Below are 20,676 nucleotides of genomic sequence, written 5' to 3'. Positions count from 1 at the left end.
CTGAATACATTCCATCGTCCACACCAATGGCACGAGCTGATCTCCTTCATCTTCTTGGTCAGCTTCCATCCCCCTATTTGCTGGTTGGGGACTTCAATGTCCACCACCCGCTTTGGGGATCTCGACATCCTTGTCCACGTGGCTCACTATTGCTAGACATCTTCCACCAAGCGGATCTAGTTTGCATCAACACTGGGGTCCCTACATTTTTGTCTGCCTCCACAACAAATTTCTCTCATTTGGACCTTTCGGTCGGTACTGTTCCGCTAGCTCGGCGCTTCGAATGGTTCGCCCTTTATGATACACACTCGAGTGACCCCTTTCCATGTGTCCTTAGACTGCAGCCTCATTTGCTGTATATGCGCCCGCGACGCTGGTAGTTTGCCGAAGCCGATTGGACACTTTTTTCGTCTCTAGCGACATTCGATGACCGTCACTTTCCTAGCGTCGACAGTGAGGTCACACATCTTACCGACGTTAGTCTTACAGATGCGGAACGTTCAATACCACGCACGTCCGAATTGCCCCGGCGCCCCCCCCCCCCCCCCCACCCAGTTCCTTGGTGTAACGAGGCATGCCGTGATGCAATACGTGAGCGGCGACGCGCTCTTCGCGTTTTCCGCCACCATCCTACTTTGGCCAACTGTATCCGCTATAAGCAGTTCCGTGCGCGATGCCATCGCATCATCCGCAATAGCAAGAAGGCAAGCTGGAAATTCTTTATTAGCTCATTTAACAACTTCACTCCCTCCTCGGAAGTTTGGAGTCGAGTTCAACGGTTATCTGGCGTGCCTAGTTTCTCCCCGGTCTCTGGGCTCACTGTCGCGCGTGATACGATAGTGGACCCCGTCACAATTTCTAACTCATTGGGTCAACACTTTGCTGAGATTTCGAGCTCCTCAAATTACCCGCCAGCGTTTCTCCCAAAGAAAAGTGGAGCGGGAGTGCAACCTCTTGCTTTCTTCTCTCAAAATCGCGAAAGCTATAATACTGTTTTCTCCATGCAGGAACGCCACCATGAACTCTATTCTTCTCGCTCCTCCGCCCCAGGACCGGATGGTATCCACATCCAAATGTTGCTGCATTTATCAACCCATAGTCTGCGTTACCTCCTTCGCATTTATAATCGAATTTGGACCGACAGTACTTTTCCCAGACGATGGCGGGAAGCTATCGTCGTTCCTGTTCCGAAACCTGGAAAGGACAAACATGGGGTATGGGGAAATGCCGTTTAGCTTGGTGGCTGGAATCCCGCAGTCTTTTAACACCTGCCCAATGCGGTTTCCGAAAGCATCGTTCTGCAGTTGACCATCTTGTTTCTCTCTCCACTACTATCATGAACAATTTTCTCCGGAAACGCCGAACAGTAGCAATATTTTTTGATCTGGAGAGAGCATACGATACCTGTTGGAGGACAGGCATCCTCCGCACACTGTTCTCTTGGGGCTTTCGAGGTCGGCTGCCCCTTTTTCTTCGCGAATTTATGGCAGAGTGCGGGTGAACACTACTCTCTCCCGTACTTTCTCCCAAGAAAACGGGGTACCCCAGGGCTCCGTGCTAAGTGTTGTACTGTTTGCCATTGCCATAAATCCAATTATGGATTGTCTCCTTCCTGATGTCTCGGGCTCCCTCTTTGTGGACGATTTTGCGATCTAATACAGCTCTCAATGGACCAGCCTTCTTGAACGACGTCTTCAAGGCTGTCTCGATTGCCTCCACTCTTGGAGCATCGAAACCGGCTTTCGTTTTTCTCCCAGTAAGACCGTTTGTGTTCATTTTTGGCGATGTAAGGAGTTTCTTCCACCCTCCTTACATCTAGGTCCTGTCAACCTTCCGTTTTCGGACGTCGCTAAATTCTTGGGTCTTATGTTTGACAGAAAACTGTGCTGGTCCTCCCATGTTCTCTATCTTTTGGCTCGCTGTCTGCGATCCCTCAACACCCTCCGTGTCCTGAATGGTACCTCCTGGGGAGTGAACCGAGTGGTCCTCCGCCTCTATCGTGCCTTAGTGCACTCGAAATTGGACTATGGAAGCATAGTTTACTCCTCTGCTCGGCCGTTTATTCTTCGTCGTCTCGACACGTTTAGTGTCTGGAGCTTTTTACACCAGCCCTGTTGAGAGCCTTTATGCTGAGACTGCTGAACCTCCGCTGTCCAATCGGCGAGCAGTCCTTCTGAGTTGTTATGCTAGCCATCTGTCTTCCATGCCTGCTAATCCAGCCCATGACATTTTTTTCGATGCCTCCTTTGATGTAGGGTATGCAGGCCGCCCCTCCTCCATACTACCACCGGGAGTCCGCTTCCGTCAACTGCTCCATTCTCTTTCCTTCCTCTTTCCTAAAACCTTCTTGACAACTTGGGGTACAGCACCGCCTTGGCTCCGTCCCCAGATCTGCCTGCTCCATGACCTATGTCAGTTTCCCAAGGATGGTACCCCCTTCACTTGTTTATCATCGGGCATTTTCTGCTTTATGTGCACAAATGAAGGAAGCCACATTTATTTACACTGATGGCTCAAAAACATCGTTTGGTGTAGGGAGTGCCTATATTGTTGGCGACACCCCAGATTAATTTCAGCTTCCCGGCCAGTGTTCGGTTTAAACTGTGGAGCTTTACGCTGTTCTCCAGGCTGTCCACTACATCCGCCGCCATCAGCGGATACAGTATGTTATCTGTTCAGATTCTCTCAGCTCTCTCCTCCGTCTCCAAGCTCTTTACCCTGTCCACCCTCTGGTCCACCGGATTCAGGACTGTCTGCGCTTGCTCCACCTGGGGGGCGTCTCAGTGGCGTTCCTCTGGCTCCCGGGATAAGTTGGTATCTGTGGAAATGAGGCGGCCAATATAGCAGCCAAGGGTGCAGTCTCTCTTCTTCGACCAGCTATTCGATCGATTCCCTTCACCAATCTATGGAGCATTTTATGTCGTCGTGTTGTTCTTTTATGGCACGCACATTGGTCGACACTTCCCCGTAATAAATTGTAGGATGTGAAAACTCTTCCCTGTGATTGGACCTCTTCCTCCCGAACGCGTCGTCGGGAGGAGGTAATTTTAACTAGACTCCGGATAGGGCACTGTCTTTTTAGCCATCGACATCTTTTAAGCGGCGATCCTCCCCCACTCTGTCCCCACTGCTCTCAGCTGTGGACGGTAAGACACCTTTTAATTGAGTGCCCCTATTTTAATCCGTTACGCGCCCGTCTACAGCTGTCGCCTGATATATCGTCCATTTTAGCAGATGACACGCGCTCGGCCGATCGCGTTCTCGAGTTCATTAGTGCCAGCAAGATGACGTCAGTCATTTGAAGCTTTTTTTGGGGACAACCAACCCCTTCCTGTAGTTGATTTTTAAGGCTTCCTTCTGCTTTTAGTTTCTCCAAATTTTTGAGGTTCGTTCCCATTGCTGCTGGTTTCCATTTTCGTTTTTTACTGTTTCCTAAGTCACGGACCGGGTGCTAATGAACATAGCAGTTTTGCACCCTAAACAAACAAAAAAAACAAAAAAAAAGTACAGGTCTCACATCTCCTCGGACTACCAGAGAGGTGCCGACGCAGACGTGCGATCTGAGCTTCAGCACTACTGTTGTCCGTTCGGCCAATACTAAGATCGCACGGTCGACATTTCCTCTTCCTCCCATCACCCCTCAGACATAAGCACCTTCATCAGCTTCTGCCAAGACGAAGACCTAGAAGTCAGATCCACGGGCCTTCAAGAAGGAACCGTAGGGAATTGGATGAAATGCGATGATTCTTGCTTTCTATTAAACATACGACCAAACGACACTGATAAGGGAGGAGCTTTCTGCAGCTTCATTCAGAAACAATTCACATAGGGTAATGGATGAAATGCAATGATTCTTGCTTTATTTTAAACATATGACCAAACGACACTGATAAGAGAGGAGCTTTCTGCAGCTTCTATCAGAAATAATTCACATAGGGCATTGGATGAAATGCGATGATTCTTGCTTCGTATTAAACATACGACCAAAGGACACTGATGTGAGAGGAGCTTTCAGCAAGCTGCTTTCAGAAATAATTCACATAGGTTGATGGATCGAATGTGATGATTGTGGCTTTGTAGTAATCATTCCAACAAATAGGCGCCAGTGCGGGAGGAGCTTTCTGCAGCTTCTTTCAGAAATAATCAACATAGGGTAATGGATGAAATGCGATGATGTTGTCTGCGTAGTAATCATACAAACAAAGAGACGGAAATGAGGCAGGACCTTTCTGCAGCTTTTCTCAGAAACACTTCACATAAGGTAATGGATGAAATGCGATGGTTCTGCCTGTGTGGTAATGATACCAACAAAGAGACATAAAATGTGGGAGGAGCTACCTGCAGCTTCTCTCAGTGGTACTTCAAATAGGGTAATGGATGAATTGCAATGATTCTGACTCTGCAGTAATTATACCAACGAATAGATGCAAATGAGGAAGGAGCATTTTGCAGCTACTCTCAGAAATATTGCGCATAAGGTAATGCAGAAAATGCGATGATTCTGTCTGTGTAGTAATCATAAGAGCAAAGAAATGCAAACAAGGAAGGAGCTTTATGCAGCTTCTCTCAGAGATGCTTCACATAGTGTAATGGATGAAATGCGATGATTATGGCTTTATAGATACCTTACCAACAAAGAGATGCAAATGATGGTGGAGCTTTATGCAGCTACTTTCAGATATATTTGAAATAGAGTAAAGGTTGAAATGTGGTTATTATGGGTTTGTAGTAACCATACCAAAAAAGAGATGCAAATGAGGGTGGAGCTCAATGCAGCCTCTGTCAGAAATCCTTCACATAGGGTAATGAAATGTGATGATTATGGCTTTCTAGTAACCCTACCAACAAAGAGATGCAAATGAGGGAGCAGCTTTATACAGCTTCTCTCAGAAATACTTCACATAGCGTAATGAATGAAATGCGATGATTAATGCTTGGTACTAACCATACAAACAAAGAGATTCAAATGGGGGAGGAGATTTCTACAGCTTCTCTCAGAAATACTTCACATCGGGTAATGGATGAAATGCGATGATTATTCCTTTGTAGTAGCTATACCACTAAAGAGACGCAGATGAGGGAGGAGCTTTATGCAGCTTCTCTCCGAAATACCTCACATAGGGTAATGGATGAAATGCAATGATTATGGCTTTGTAGTAACCATATCAACGAAGATATGCAAATGAGGGAAGAGCTTTCTTTAACTTCTCTCATATATAATTCAATTACGGTAATGGGTGAAATGTGATGAATCTGGGTTTGTAGTAACCTTAACAACAAAGAAATGCAAATATGGGAAGAGCTTTCTGCAGCTTCTCTCAGAAATACTTCTCAGAAATATTTCACATAGTGTAATGGATGAATTGTGATGATTCTGGCTTTGTAGTAATGATACCAACAATGAGAATCTGCGGCCTGAGGAGCTTTCTGCAGCTCCTTTCAGAAATAATTCGCATTGGGTATTGGATGAAATTCGATGATTTTGGCTTTGTAGTAATCAGTCGAACAAACAGACGGTGATGTGTGAGGAGCTTTCTGCAGCTCCTTTCGGAAATATTTCACAAATGTAATTGATGAAATGTGATGATTCTGGCTTTGTAGTAATCATACCAATAAAGGGAAGCTGCGGCCTGAGCTGCTTTCTACAGCTCCTTTTGGAAATAATTCGCATTTGGTATTGGATGAAGTATGATGATTTTGGCTTCGTAGTAATCAGACGAACAAAGAGACGCTGATGTGGGAGGAACTTTCTGCAGCTCCTTTCAGAAATAATTCACATAGGGTAATAGATGAAATGTGATGATTCTGGCTTTGTAGTAATCATGCCATCAAAGAGGCCCTGATGCGGGAGGCGCTCGAGTTCGATTGTCGGTCGGGCACACAGTTTTAATCTGCCAGGAATTTTCATATCTGCTCACACTCTGCTGCAGGGCGAAAATTCTCATTCTGGGAACATCCCCCAGGCTGTGGCTAAGCCATGTCTCCGCAATATCCTTTCTTTCAGGGGTGCTAGTTCTGCATGGTTCGCAGGAGAGCTTCTGTAAACTTTGGAAGGTAGGAGACGAGGTTATGGCAGAAGCGAAGCTGTGAGTACCGGGCGTGAGTCGTGCTTCAGTAGCTCAGATGATAGTGCACTTGCCCACGAAAGGCAAGGGTCCCGATTTCGAGTCTTTGTCGGGCACACAGTTTAATCTGCCAGGAAGTTTCAAGGTTTATCTGTTTATCAAGAGTAATAGAAGGCAGATTTCAGTCTACCTAACAGATCAAAACGAAAATTTCTGTTCCAACACTGACAATGTTGAGTGTTTATGGAAAAAGTTTAAGGTAATTGTAAAATGTGTTTTAGACAAATACGTGCCGAGTAGAACTGTGAGGGACAGGAAAAACCCACCGTGGTTCAACAACAATGTTAGGAAGCTTCTGCGAAAGCAAAGAGAGCTTCACTGCAAGTTTAAACGCAGCCAAAACCTCTCAGACAAACAGAACCTAAACAATGTCAAAGTTAGCGTAAGGAGGGCTATGCGTGAAGCGTTCAGTGAATCCGAAAGTAAAATTCTATGTACCGACTTAACAGAAAATCCTAGGAAGTTCTGGTTTTATGTTAAATCAGTAAGTGGTTCAAAACAGCATATCCAGACACTCTGGGATGATGATGGCGTTGAAACAGAGGATGACATGCGTAAAGCTGAAATACTTAACACCTTTTTCCAAAGCTGTTTCACAGAGGAAGACCGCACTGCAGTTCCTTCTCTAAATATTAGATATTAGATAAAGGCTCCCAGGTAGATGCTATTGTCCTTGACTTCCGGAAGGCGTTCGATACAGTTCCGCACTGTCGCCTGATAAACAAACTAAGAGCCTACGGAATATCAGACCAGCTGTGTGGCTGGATTGAAGAGTTTTTAGCAAACAGAACACAGCATGTTGTTATCAATGGAGAGACTTCTACAGACGTGAAAGTAACCTCTGGCGTGCCACAGGAGAGTGTTATGGGACCATTGCTTTTCACAATGTATATAAATGACCTAGTAGATAGTGTCGGAAGTTCCATGCGGCTTTTCGCGGATGATGCTATAGTATACAGAGAAATTGCAGCATTAGAAAATTGTAGTGAAATGCAGGAAGATCTGCAACGGATAGGCACTTGGTGCAGGGAGTGGCAACTGACCCTTAACATAGACAAATGTAATGTATTGCGAATACATAGAAAGAAGGATCCTTCATTGTGTGATTATATGATAGCGGAACAAACACCGATAGCAGTTACTTCTGTAAAATATCTGGGAGTATGCGTGCGGAACGATTTGAAGTGGAATGATCATATAAAATTAATTGTTGGTAAGGTGGGTACCAGGTTGAGATTCATTGGGAGAGTCCTTAGAAAATGTAGTCCATCAACAAATGAGGTGGCTTACTAAACACTCGTTCGACCTATACTTGAGTATTGCTCAACAGTGTGGGATCCGTACCAGATCGGGTTGACGGAGGGGATAGAGAAGATCCAAAGAAGAGCGGCACGTTTCGTCACAGGGTTATTTGGTAACAGTGATAGCGTTATGGAGATGTTTAGCAAACTCAAGTGGCCGACTCTGCAAGAGAGGCGCTCTGCATTGCGGTGTAGCTTGCTCGCCAGGTTTCGAGAGGGGGCGTTTCTGGATGAGGTATGGAATATATTGCTTCCCCCTACTTATACCTCCCGAGGAGATCACGAATGTAAAAATAGAGAGATTAGAGCGACAGGAACAGAAAAGAGAGGTAATGACAGTGGCACGTAAAGTGCCCTCCACCACACACCGTTAGGTAGCTTGCGGAGTATAAATGTAGATGTGGATGAAGATGTAATAATGAATGAAATGTGATGATTTGGGCTTTGAAGCAATCATGCCAGCAATGTGACGCATATGTGGGAGGAGCTCTCTGCAGAAATAATTCACATAGGGAAATGGATGAAGTGCGTTAATTATGGCTTTGTAGTAATCATACATACAAAGAGAAGCTGCTGCCTGAGGAGCTTTCTGCAGCTCCTTTCAGAAATAAATCACATAAGGTAATGGATGAAATGTGATGATTCCGGCTTTCTAGTAATCATACCAACAAAGAGACGCTGCTACGGGAGGAGCTTTCTGCAGCTACACTTAAAAATAATTCACATAGTGTAACGGATGCAATGCGATAATTCTGACTTTGGAGTAAACATGCCAACAAAGAGACACTGCTGCTGGAGGAACTTTATGTAGCTCCTTTCAGAAATACTTTATATAGGCTAATGGAAGAAATGCGATGATTCTGGCTTTGTAGTAATCATATGAACAAAGAGCTGCTGCTGAGGGAGGAGCTTTCTGCAGCTCCTTTGAGGAATAATTCACATAGAGTAACAGATGAAATGCGATGATTCTGGCTTTGTAGTAATCATACCAATAAAGAGCCGCTGCTGCAGGAGGATCTTTCTGCAGCCCCTTTCAGAAATAATTCACAAAGTGTAATGGATGGATTGCGATGATTCTGGCTTTGTAGTAATCAAACCAACAAAGAGATGCTGGTGCGGAAGGAGCTTTCAGCAATTACTTTCAGAAATAATCCATATAGGGTAATGGATGAAATGCGAGGATTCTGGCTTTGTAAAAATAACACTTTCAAAGACACGCCGCTGAGGGAGGAGCATTCTGCAGTTTCTTTCAGAAATAATCCATATAGGGTAATAGATGAAATGCGATGATTCTGGCTTTGTAAAAGTAACACTTTCAAAGACACGCCGCTGACGGAGGAGCATTCTGCAGTTTCTTTCAGAAATAATCCATATAGGGTACTGGATGAAATGTGATGATTCTGGCTTTGTAGTAATCATACCAACAAAGACACGCTGCTGTGGGAGGAGGTTTCTGCAGCTTTTTTCAGAAATATTTCACATAGGGTAATGGGTGATATGCGATGATTCTGGCCTTGTAGTATTCATACCAACATAGGCACGTTGCAGCGGGTGGAGTTTTTTGCAACTCCTTTCAGAAGTAATTCACATAGCGTAATTGATGAAATGTGATGATTCGGGATTTGTAGTAATCATACCATCAAAGAGGTGTTGCGGGAGGAGCTTACTGCAGCTTCTTTCAGAAATTATTCACATAGGTCACTGCATGAAATGGGATGATTCTGGCTTTGTAGTAGTCATACCAACAAAGAGACGCTGCTGCGGGATTATCTTTCTGCAGGTACTTACAGAAATTAATCACATGGGCTAATGGATGAAATACGATGATTCTGGCTCTGTAGTAATCATACCAAGAAGGAGGTGCTGCTGTGGGAGGTGCTTTCTGCAGCTTCTTTCAGAGATAATTCACATAGTTTAATGGATGAAATGTGATGTTTCTGTTTTTGTAGTAGTCATACCAACAAAGAGAAGCTGCTGCCTGAGGAACTTTCTGCACCTTCATTCAGAAATAATTCACATAGTGTAATGGATGAAATACGATGATTCCTAAAAAGAGACGCTGCTGCGGTAGGAGCTTTCTATAATTTTTTTAGAAAAAATTCTCTTAGTGTAATGGATGAAATGCGATGATTCTGGCTTTGTAGTAGTCATGTCAACAAAGCGACGCTGCTGCGAGAGGAGCTTTCTGCAGCTCCTTTCAGAGATAATTCACTTAGGGTAATGGATGAAATGCGATGTTGCTGGCTTTGTAGTAATCATACCACCAAATGCCCTCCTTCGGATTGGAATAGGCACGAGGTATTCCTGCCTGTCGTAAGAGGCGACTAATTGGAGTCCCTCCCCCTCAAGGGGGTAGTTAGCACCTCCATCCGGAGACGGACGTTTCCACGACCTATATTTGTGGTCATTTTGGTTTTTCACTTCTTCTGGTTTCTTCCTTCCTTTGGTTGGTTCCTTTCTTTGTTCTTCTCCATCTTACTGTCTTACTTACTTTTTCCCTTGCCTCCTTCTCCCTTCCTTCTCTGGTCTCCGCCACGGCATTTGAGACTGTCTATCCTTTTTCTCCCTCTCTCCCTTCTTTTTGCTCTTCTTGCTTTCTCCCTGTGCGTGTCTGAAGGCCGACCCACGCATTTTTGTTCATAGTCGGTGATGGGGTAACGCGTAATTTTCCACCCCGGGTAGACAGGTAGGACATGTACGTGCCCCCTGGTAACGGCCAGGCCCAGGGAGGGGTGATTACCCGTGCTGATACCTTCCGAAAGTGATGATTGGTCCCTCCGTCCGTTTGTCGGGAGGTGTGAACAATCACCTAAGGCAGGAGTGCCCTCAGAGAGGGCCCCCACAAGGGAGGAGCGCGCCATCGGAGACGCTGGTAATCATATGGGATTCTTCCGCAATGGTTTCCTCACCTTCCACTATGTCTGCTCATAAGCGTAAGTTCACTGAGTCTCAGCCACAGACAGTTCTTCCATCGTTGCCACAGTTCCTTGTTGATTCTTGGTCTGACAAAGGTCACGACTTCTCCACGGTCAACCCTTTCATTATTCACATATGTGTTGACGCAATTGCAGGTCCTGTAAAGTCTTGTTCCAGATTACGGAATGGCACCTTGTTGTTAGAAACAGTCAGTGCCCTCCAGGCACGAAAATTGCTGCGTACTTCACTGCTCCACACCTTCTCTGTCCAGGTTGAAGTGCACCGCACTTTAAATTTCTCGTGTGGACTCGTTTATACACTCTCCGTCGATGGATTGTCTGACGAAGAAATTCAGCACTACCTGTCTGACCAGGGCGTAACGGCTGTTCATAGAGTTATGAAATGGGTTGACACGAACATCATTCCAACCCGCACTGTCTTCTTGACATTTGACAAAGTTCAACTCCCATTGAAAATCAAAGCAGGCTATGAGATAATCTCCGTTCGCCCTTACGTCCCCAACCCTACGCGTTGCTATCGGTGTCAGCGGTTCAATCACACCAGCCAGTCCGGTTCCAATCCGGCCAAATGTGTTACGTGTGGCAAGGATGCCCATGAGTGTGCTTGTCCACCTCCATCCCCTCGCTGCATCAACTGTATGGGTGACCACGCTGCTGCCTCTCGAGATTGCCCCATTTTTAAAGACGAAAAGCTCATCCATTAAATCAGAGTGAAGGATAAGGTGTCGACTTTTGCTACTCGAAAATTATTCGCCAGTCGACAGCCCACCATGCCTCAGACAGGAAAATACAGCACTGTCCTTGCTTCTCCTCGGCCAACAAAGAAGGCGGCCATGCAGATTTGCGACCTCACCTTTAGTGCCATGGTCGTCAGATCGGCCAGCGCAAAGATCGCCCATTCAATCTCACCACTTACGTCTGTCCACTCTATGGCTCATCCTTCATATGGCTCATCCTTCATCAGGTTCTGCTAAATCTCGAGCCCAAAAGTCAGACACCAAGACTTCGGAAATGCCATTCCATGCTGCCGGTCGCAAGCTCTGAGCAGTCGTTGAGTTGGCGGCAACCTTGGTCACATTCCTCCATTTTCTGTTCACCCTATGTCCATTATCCACAGGAATATCCGCGGCATTCGAGCCAATCGGGTTGAATTGTCGATCCTCTTACGATCCTACTCGCAGGTCATCTTCTGTCTTCAGGAAACAAAGCAGTGTCCCCATGACTGCTTTGTTCTCCTCCATTTTCAGTCTGTTCAATTTGATCTCCCCTCTGTTGAAGGCACTCCAGTCCATGGAGGACTCATGATTCTTCTCCATGATACTCTCCATTATCACCCAATCCACTTAAACACTTCCTTCCAAGCTGTCGCCATCTGTCTTTCTCTAACTGGATACACGTTCTCTCTTTGTACTGAATACATTCCATCGTCCACACCAATGGCACGAGCTGATCTCCTTCATCTTCTTGGTCAGCTTCCATCCCCCTATTTGCTGGTTGGGGACTTCAATGTCCACCACCCGCTTTGGGGATCTCGACATCCTTGTCCACGTGGCTCACTATTGCTAGACATCTTCCACCAAGCGGATCTAGTTTGCATCAACACTGGGGTCCCTACATTTTTGTCTGCCTCCACAACAAATTTCTCTCATTTGGACCTTTCGGTCGGTACTGTTCCGCTAGCTCGGCGCTTCGAATGGTTCGCCCTTTATGATACACACTCGAGTGACCCCTTTCCATGTGTCCTTAGACTGCAGCCTCATTTGCTGTATATGCGCCCGCGACGCTGGTAGTTTGCCGAAGCCGATTGGACACTTTTTTCGTCTCTAGCGACATTCGATGACCGTCACTTTCCTAGCGTCGACAGTGAGGTCACACATCTTACCGACGTTAGTCTTACAGATGCGGAACGTTCAATACCACGCACGTCCGAATTGCCCCGGCGCCCCCCCCCCCCCCCCCCCACCCAGTTCCTTGGTGTAACGAGGCATGCCGTGATGCAATACGTGAGCGGCGACGCGCTCTTCGCGTTTTCCGCCACCATCCTACTTTGGCCAACTGTATCCGCTATAAGCAGTTCCGTGCGCGATGCCATCGCATCATCCGCAATAGCAAGAAGGCAAGCTGGAAATTCTTTATTAGCTCATTTAACAACTTCACTCCCTCCTCGGAAGTTTGGAGTCGAGTTCAACGGTTATCTGGCGTGCCTAGTTTCTCCCCGGTCTCTGGGCTCACTGTCGCGCGTGATACGATAGTGGACCCCGTCACAATTTCTAACTCATTGGGTCAACACTTTGCTGAGATTTCGAGCTCCTCAAATTACCCGCCAGCGTTTCTCCCAAAGAAACGTGGAGCGGGAGTGCAACCTCTTGCTTTCTTCTCTCAAAATCGCGAAAGCTATAATACTGTTTTCTCCATGCAGGAACGCCACCATGAACTCTATTCTTCTCGCTCCTCCGCCCCAGGACCGGATGGTATCCACATCCAAATGTTGCTGCATTTATCAACCCATAGTCTGCGTTACCTCCTTCGCATTTATAATCGAATTTGGACCGACAGTACTTTTCCCAGACGATGGCGGGAAGCTATCGTCGTTCCTGTTCCGAAACCTGGAAAGGACAAACATCTCCCCTCTAGCTATCGTCCCATTTCTCTCATGAGTAGTGTATGTAAGGTTTTGGAGCGTATGGGGAATTGCCGTTTAGCTTGGTGGCTGGAATCCCGCAGTCTTTTAACACCTGCCCAATGCGGTTTCCGAAAGCATCGTTCTGCAGTTGACCATCTTGTTTCTCTCTCCACTACTATCATGAACAATTTTCTCCGGAAACGCCGAACAGTAGCAATATTTTTTGATCTGGAGAGAGCATACGATACCTGTTGGAGGACAGGCATCCTCCGCACACTGTTCTCTTGGGGCTTTCGAGGTCGGCTGCCCCTTTTTCTTCGCGAATTTATGGCAGAGTGCGGGTGAACACTACTCTCTCCCGTACTTTCTCCCAAGAAAACGGGGTACCCCAGGGCTCCGTGCTAAGTGTTGTACTGTTTGCCATTGCCATAAATCCAATTATGGATTGTCTCCTTCCTGATGTCTCGGGCTCCCTCTTTGTGGACGATTTTGCGATCTAATACAGCTCTCAATGGACCAGCCTTCTTGAACGACGTCTTCAAGGCTGTCTCGATTGCCTCCACTCTTGGAGCATCGAAACCGGCTTTCGTTTTTCTCCCAGTAAGACCGTTTGTGTTCATTTTTGGCGATGTAAGGAGTTTCTTCCACCCTCCTTACATCTAGGTCCTGTCAACCTTCCGTTTTCGGACGTCGCTAAATTCTTGGGTCTTATGTTTGACAGAAAACTGTGCTGGTCCTCCCATGTTCTCTATCTTTTGGCTCGCTGTCTGCGATCCCTCAACACCCTCCGTGTCCTGAATGGTACCTCCTGGGGAGTGAACCGAGTGGTCCTCCGCCTCTATCGTGCCTTAGTGCACTCGAAATTGGACTATGGAAGCATAGTTTACTCCTCTGCTCGGCCGTTTATTCTTCGTCGTCTCGACACGTTTAGTGTCTGGAGCTTTTTACACCAGCCCTGTTGAGAGCCTTTATGCTGAGACTGCTGAACCTCCGCTGTCCAATCGGCGAGCAGTCCTTCTGAGTTGTTATGCTAGCCATCTGTCTTCCATGCCTGCTAATCCAGCCCATGACATTTTTTTCGATGCCTCCTTTGATGTAGGGTATGCAGGCCGCCCCTCCTCCATACTACCACCGGGAGTCCGCTTCCGTCAACTGCTCCATTCTCTTTCCTTCCTCTTTCCTAAAACCTTCTTGACAACTTGGGGTACAGCACCACCTTGGCTCCGTCCCCAGATCTGCCTGCTCCATGACCTATGTCAGTTTCCCAAGGATGGTACCCCCTTCACTTGTTTATCATCGGGCATTTTCTGCTTTATGTGCACAAATGAAGGAAGCCACATTTATTTACACTGATGGCTCAAAAACATCGTTTGGTGTAGGGAGTGCCTATATTGTTGGCGACACCCCAGATTAATTTCAGCTTCCCGGCCAGTGTTCGGTTTAAACTGTGGAGCTTTACGCTGTTCTCCAGGCTGTCCACTACATCCGCCGCCATCAGCGGATACAGTATGTTATCTGTTCAGATTCTCTCAGCTCTCTCCTCAGTCTCCAAGCTCTTTACCCTGTCCACCCTCTGGTCCACCGGATTCAGGACTGTCTGCGCTTGCTCCACCTGGGGGGCGTCTCGGTGGCGTTCCTCTGGCTCCCGGGATAAGTTGGTATCTGTGGAAATGAGGCGGCCGATATAGCAGCCAAGGGTGCAGTCTCTCTTCTTCGACCAGCTATTCGATCGATTCCCTTCACCAATCTATGGAGCATTTTATGTCGTCGTGTTGTTCTTTTATGGCACGCACATTGGTCGACACTTCCCCGTAATAAATTGTAGGATGTGAAAACTCTTCCCTGTGATTGGACCTCTTCCTCCCGAACGCGTCGTCGGGAGGAGGTAATTTTAACTAGACTCCGGATAGGGCACTGTCTTTTTAGCCATCGACATCTTTTAAGCGGCGATCCTCCCCCACTCTGTCCCCACTGCTCTCAGCTGTGGACGGTAAGACACCTTTTAATTGAGTGCCCCTATTTTAATCCGTTACGCGCCCGTCTACAGCTGTCGCCTGATATATCGTCCATTTTAGCAGATGACACGCGCTCGGCCGATCGCGTTCTCGAGTTCATTAGTGCCAGCAAGATGACGTCAGTCATTTGAAGCTTTTTTTGGGGACAACCAACCCCTTCCTGTAGTTGATTTTTAAGGCTTCCTTCTGCTTTTAGTTTCTTCAAATTTTTGAGGTTCGTTCCCATTGCTGCTGGTTTCCATTTTCGTTTTTTACTGTTTCCTAAGTCACGGACCGGGTGCTAATGAACATAGCGGTTTTGCACCCTAAACAAACAAAAAAAAAAAACAAAAAAAGTACAGGACTCACATCTCCTCGGACTACCAGAGAGGTGCCGACGCAGACTTGCGATCTGAGCTTCAGCACTACTGTTGTCCGTTCGGCCAATGCTAAGATCGCATGGTCGACATTTCCTCTTCCTCCCATCACCCCTCAGACATAAGCACCTTCATCAGCTTCTGCCAAGACGAAGACCTAGAAGTCAGATCCACGGGCCTTCAAGAAGGAACCGTAGGGAATTGGATGAAATGCGATGATTCTTGCTTTCTATTAAACATACGACCAAACGACACTGATAAGGGAGGAGCTTTCTGCAGCTTCATTCAGAAACAATTCACTTAGGGTAATGGATGAAATGCAATGATTCTCGCTTTATTTTAAACATATGACCAAACGACACTGATAAGAGAGGAGCTTTCTGCAGCTTCTATCAGAAATAATTCACATAGGGCATTGGATGAAATGCGATGATTCTTGCTTCGTATTAAACATACGACCAAAGGACACTGATGTGAGAGGAGCTTTCAGCAAGCTGCTTTCAGAAATAATTCACATAGGTTGATGGATCGAATGTGATGATTGTGGCTTTGTAGTAATCATTCCAACAAAGAGGCGCCAGTGCGGGAGGAGCTTTCTGCAGCTTCTTTCAGAAATAATCAACATAAGGTAATGGATGAAATGCGATGGTTCTGCCTGTGTGGTAATGATACCAACAAAGAGACATAAAATGTGGGAGGAGCTACCTGCAGCTTCTCTCAGTGGTACTTCAAATAGGGTAATGGATGAATTGCAATGATTCTGACTGTGTAGTAATTATACCAACAAATAGATGCAAATGAGGAAGGAGCATTTTGCAGCTACTCTCAGAAATATTGCGCATAAGGTAATGCAGAAAATGCGATGATTCTGTCTGTGTAGTAGTGGTGGGCAGGAAATCGCGTATCTGTTAGAAATCACAGTGACTGAGAAGTCACAGATATCACAGTAGCAACTTTACAGAATCTAACTGCGATTTCAGTCACAGTTAGCAGTCGCAAGTAGTATTTCATATTCAAAGACGTGAGCCATCTTTTGGTCGAATTTAGCACTGCTTTCTGCGATTTCAGTGACAAGTCGCAACTAAGAGTCGCAAGTAGCAACTAAAAAGCGCGGTTAACAGTGGCATCTGTTGGCCAAAGTTCGTACTACGTCCATCTCTGCGGTACGCTATGGAGTCTAACTGCGATTTCCGTGACAAGTCGCAACTAAGAGTCGCAAGTAGCAACTAGAAAGCGCGGTTAACAGTGCCATCTGTGGGTCAAAGTTTGTACTACGCCTATCTCTGCGGTACGCTATGGAGTCTAACTGCGATTTCCGTGACAAGTCGCAACTAAGAGTCGCAAGTAGCAACTAGAAAGCGCGGTTAACAGTGCCATCTGTGGGTCAAAGTTTGTACTACGCCCATCTCTGCGATACACTATAGAGTCCCAACTGCGATTTCCGTGACAAATCGCAACTAAGAGTCGCAAGTAGCAACTAAAAAGCGCAGTTAGCACTGCCATCTGTTGAGCAAAGTTCATACTACGCTACTCGCTACCGAGTCAAACTGCGATTTCTGTGACAAATCGCAACTAAGAGTCGCAAGTAGCAACTAAAAAGCGCAGTTAACATACTTTTCCTAGTGTCATCTGTTGACCGACGTACGTACTTCGTTATTGAGGCCTTGTGCCTCACGAGATCGATGTGCTGTGTGTGCATAGTGGTACAAGTCCATTTTTGTTCATTTTGAGATACAGAGTCGTAAAGTTAAATGAGCGCTGACAAATCTGCATTTGAGATACCAGAAATATTCAAGCATATGGCTTCTTGCTAGAGATGAAGCTTTATTTATGTTTGTTTGGATCATTAATTTCAGAAGCATTATAGACAGAAAAGTGGAGGTAATGGACTTGTACCACTATTGAAATAAGCCCTTCATATTATATGATGACATGCACATTCAGCATCAGTTATGGTTGGTCAAATACTGCTGTGACTCTGAATGTATTATATTAATAAGAAGCAACATTGCCTTTTTCTCCTGAAAATATCAAGTAATGTAACAAATGTGTTTGATTCTGCTTCCAATATGACAGTTTTGGTTAATACTCCACATGCCTACAGGACTTTGCAATGTTAACGCAGCAGAACTCAGACATCTGTATAAGTGTAGAGAAATGAAAACAGTCATATGAATGCCTCACTTTTGTTCCGACACAGTTCAAGACTCGGGAGAAAAGTTTTACACCTGGTGTTCTACATGGAAACTTTACACACAAGAACTTTTTGCCGACACTACTACCACCTACATAAGTAAGCTTTTACTGTGTTACTTTCAAGGAATTCACTTAAGCTATTCCTGATTTAACTGTAAGATCTGTACTTCCCACTTTCGTATCAACAGCCTCAAAATGCATATTGTAGACTTCGGGATATGTTACAGGTCAGTGTCACAACAAGATTGTGGAGAAAGAGGGGGAGGAGGCGGCATTTCACTCTCCAACAAGTGTTTACCAATAAATATGTGGCGGAAAATTAAGGGTATAGGACGGCTTAACATGTGGAAAATGAGATTTTCATTATTCGCTCATTGTATTTAACATTTATTATTCCTTTAAAATCGCACAACAACTTCAATAAAACACAGTTTAATCACTCATCTGCACACTTATTTCGCAATAATGTCACTTTTAAACTGCAAATCCTCTAAGAGCTCTCTTGAATCTTCACGAGTCTCTCCCTACAGCCTTGATGTGGATAGATACGTACAGCAACCAGAACTGTGTCTGCAAAATCACAAGGATTATTAAACAATTTTTGCTGTCACTAATTACAAGCAATATAATTGGCAGAGTAGATTGCTAATATTTGCTGTAATGAAAGCCACTCAATGGGGTATATTTCACATTTGCAAGAACGATCTCACTTAAGTAATTAAGTCCATCGAAACACTTACAAGGGAACATCCCCATCGCACCCCCCTCAGATTTAGTTATAAGTTGGCACAATGGATAGGCCTTGAAAAACTGAACACAGATCAATCGAGAAAACAGGAAGAAGTTGTGTGGAACTATGAAAAAATAAGCAAAATATACAAACTGGGTCGTCCATGCGTAAGATAGGCAATATTAAGAGGACTGTGAAGCGACGAGCGCCGTGGTCCCGTGGTTAGCGTGAACGGCTGCCGAACGAGAGGTCCTTGGTTCAACTATGCCCTCCACTGAAAATTTTGCTTTCTTTATTTTCGCAAAGTTATGATCTGTCCGTTCGTTCATTGACGTCTCTGTTCACTGTAATAAGTTTAGTGTCTGTGTTTTGCGACCGCACCGCAAAACCGTGTGATTAGTTGACGAAAGGACGTGCCTCTCCAATGGGAACCGAAAACATTTGATCGCAAGGTCATAGGTCAACCGATTCCTCCACAGGTAAACATGTCCGATATTTTGTATACGACACTGGTGACAGCATGTGCGTCACATGACAGGAATATGTTGTCGACCCACCTAACTAGTACACTTGGCGAATGGGTGAAAAGTTTCTTCTATCTTGCCCGATTTAGATTTTCTTGTGGATGTAATAATCACTCCAAAAAAAGTGATGAAATCTTAAGTTTTTCACATAAACTGAAAATAAAAAGTTAAAATTTTCAGTCGAGGGAAGATTTGAACCAAGGACCTCTCGTTCCGCAGCTGTTCACGCTAACCACGGGACCACGGAGCTCTGCACAGCACAGTGCCCTTAACATTACCTATGTTACTCATGGACGACCCAGTTTGTATATTTTGCTTATTTTTTTCGTAGTTCAACACAACTTCTTCCAGTTTTCTCGATTGATCTGTGTTCAGTTTTTCAAGGCCTATCCACTGTGCCAACTTATAACTAAATCTGAGGGGGGTGCGATGGGGCTGTTCCCTTGTTAGAAACTAACCTCTCGTCTGACGAAAACGGTCTAAAGACGCAGTGGCAATTTCTCCAGATCTGCTGACAATGATATTTTGAGTTATCAGTTTACTGAGTGACTGAAATGTAGTTCGGGTACCTGGGAACATAACAATACGTTAGAATTCATTTTCTAAACACGAACTATTACGGTACTGTATGGCTACTTACATATTAATTACACTATTAATATTTTCACAGTTGTTTCTTTAATACAAGATTAAAGCCAACGGAAGAACAAACGTAAAACATACTTACCAATGACATGTTTGTTGAGATGCAATTTTCTGTGTGGACAGATGTAGCTTTTTCATGCGGTGGTAAGTCGCAGAAATCGCAGGAGTCACAGAAATCGCAGAAGTAGCAGAAGTCACAGAAATCGCAGAAGTAGCAGAAGTCACAGAAATCGCAGAAGTAGCAGAAGTCACAGAAATCGCAGAAGTAGCAGAAGTCACAGAAATCACAGAAGTAGCAGAAGTCGCAGAAATCGCGGAAGTAGCAGAAATCGCAGAAATAGCAGTGGCGGAGGGATACGCGACTTGGTTCCTTAACTGCGACTCTTAACTGCGACAAATCACAGTTAAGAATCACAGATACTGAAAAGTAGCATTCACAGAAATCACTGATATCGGAAAATCGCAGTTTAGCCCATCACTACTGTGTAGTAATCATAAGAGCAAAGAAATGCAAACAAGGAAGGAGCTTTATGCAGCTTCTCTCAGAAATACTTCACATGGGGTAATGAATGAAGTTTGTAGTAACCATATCAACAGTCAGACGCAAATGAGGGAGGAGCTTTTGGCAGCTTTTCATAGAAGTACTTCACATAGGGTAATGGATGAAATGCGATGATTATGGCTTTGTAGTAGCTATACCAACATACAGACACAGATGAGGTAGGAGCTTTATGCAGCTTCTCTCCTGAAATACCTCACATTGGGTAATGGATGAAATGCAATGATTATGGCTTTGTAGTAACCATGTCAACGAAGAGACGCAAATGAAGGAAGAGCTTTCTTTAACTTCTCTCATATATAATTCAATTACGGTAATGGGTGAAATGTGATGATTCTGGGTTTGTAGTAACCTTAACAACAAAGAAACGCAAATATGGGAAGAGCTTTCTGCAGTTTCTCTCAGAAATACTTCACATAAGGTAATGGATGAAATGTGATGATTCTGTCTTTGTACTAACTATATCAACAGAGAGACACAAATGAGGGAAGAGCTTTATGCATCTTCTCTCAGAAGTACTTCACATAGGGTAATGGATGAAATCCGATGATTATGCCTTTGTAGTAACCATACCAACAGACAGATGCAGATAAGGGAGGAGCTTTCTGCAGCTTCACTCAGTAATACTTCACATAGGGTAATGGATGAAATCCGGTGATTAAGGCT

At 45.1% G+C, this 20,676-nt stretch overlaps 1 long non-coding RNA gene across 1 annotated transcript; it reads right to left on the bottom strand.

Annotated features, from left to right (window-relative positions):
* Positions 1-17,927: 17,927 nt before the first annotated feature.
* LOC126185080 (uncharacterized) lies at positions 17,928-19,799 on the bottom strand. Its single transcript, XR_007536940.1, has 3 exons — positions 19,534-19,799; positions 19,265-19,375; positions 17,928-18,122 (listed from the first exon to the last, which is right to left on the bottom strand). It is a non-coding gene; the product is annotated as an uncharacterized LOC126185080 (long non-coding RNA).
* Between the last annotated feature and the right edge of the window lie 877 nt (positions 19,800-20,676).

Source organism: Schistocerca cancellata, chromosome 4 (assembly GCF_023864275.1).
Source record: "Schistocerca cancellata isolate TAMUIC-IGC-003103 chromosome 4, iqSchCanc2.1, whole genome shotgun sequence".
Taxonomy (NCBI): Eukaryota; Metazoa; Arthropoda; class Insecta; order Orthoptera; family Acrididae; genus Schistocerca; species Schistocerca cancellata.
Note: the sequence above shows the minus strand (reverse complement) of the source record. Positions and strands in the feature narration are given on the sequence as shown.